General features: G+C 34.2%; 1 non-coding gene across 1 annotated transcript; it reads right to left on the minus strand.

The window, feature by feature from the left end:
- Nucleotides 1-935: 935 nt before the first annotated feature.
- On the minus strand, nucleotides 936-1007 carry Trnac-gca (transfer RNA cysteine (anticodon GCA)). Its single transcript has one exon. It is a non-coding gene; the product is annotated as a tRNA-Cys (tRNA).
- Nucleotides 1008-1498: the final 491 nt, after the last annotated feature.

A 1498-nucleotide genomic window follows, 5' to 3' on the forward strand; every position in this document is an offset into this window, starting at 1 on the left:
TGTATAACGATTGTTTGATTACAGTGTGAAGATTCGGGGCCAGACGCTTTATCGTCCATCCGAAGAATGACTCTAGTATACGCTCTATAGTAAGAGAGAAAACAAAGTCTGCATGTCCATGTCTGCTGTGTTTTCGTTGGGGGCGAAATCTTGGCAGAAAAACTAAAAGAAAGAATGTAAAGGGAAGAAAATAATAACTTTAAAAAGCAGACAAATTATTTGGATACTTTTATAATATGCTAACATAAATAAGTTCATTCCATAGAACATCTTTGGAAAGTTTCTCAACAACACCATAGGCCAATAGCCTAGATTAACATTCTCCTTTTCTTTTTGTGGGATCTTCACAGCAGCGTTTAAAAAGTATATTCTGATCATGTCAATTATTAATGGATATTATATTTAAACAAATAAAAGACAAGAACCAATAATAGAAAGAATAATACTAGATAAAAAAAAAACCCGTTAAGATCGTGTCAAAATAGTTCGATGTATCACTTGTTGGAATTGATGTTCATAGATCATTATATGAATTCATTTTGATATCGTTAGACTACTGTGTGATATTTATTTCATATACTTAACGGGGTAAAGAAATTAATTGTGAGTACAATAGTGTGTGTTACCGGTAAATCGAATTAAATCTTCATTAAAATATCGTTGGACATATAAAAATGTCGTTGGACATTAAAATGGACATGAAAATGCAAAATTAAGTCACCACAAAATAACTTGATTTACAGAATGAGTTTATTACTGTAACATTGGTTTATGGTGGCTATATCTGGTAGTCAATGTATTTTATTTAGTGACTTTTTTACAAAAAGAAACTCGGTCGTGAAACAGGTGATATTTGTAGAATTTGTTAGCAAATCATTTGGAGTGTGAAGAAGCTCCTTTGAATTAGATTATCTTTTACTAAGAAAATAAAAGTTAGGGGACACCCGGGTTCGAACCAGGGACCTCTCGATCTGCAGTCGAATGCTCTACCACTGAGCTATATCCCCTTGCATGCCTCTGTAAGTACTTGTATTAATAATGTCCTTATCTAAGTAAAAGGTTTACCATCTGTTGCCATCATTTCACAGCTGTCATACACGGTGGACAGTACGCGGTAGCTGATAACATTCTCTCATGCTAACGACATGCGTAGTATCAACTTCCGTTATCATTTGAATTGATCCCTTTTTACGCATATCCCGTGTATTTCATGCATTACACGGATTGCAATGCGATTGGTCAATCATTAATGAAAAAGGGTTTCTAGTAAATCTATGAAATCCAATCAATTTCCGAATACTAAAAGAAGAAAAATGCCCTCCTCAATGACTATTGAATTTTGAAAGAAGAGCCAAAGTATATGGTCGCTCTAGTTTCTTCTGTGATCTAGGAAGTTAAGTCAGTTGACTTAGCAGAAACACCAAACAGAAAAGTATGGAATGGGACTACTCTAATATGACAAGACACGTATGGCTTACTGTTCCCTTTTACATATGCA

Source organism: Argopecten irradians, chromosome 4 (assembly GCF_041381155.1).
Source record: "Argopecten irradians isolate NY chromosome 4, Ai_NY, whole genome shotgun sequence".
In the NCBI taxonomy this organism is placed as follows: domain Eukaryota; kingdom Metazoa; phylum Mollusca; class Bivalvia; order Pectinida; family Pectinidae; genus Argopecten; species Argopecten irradians.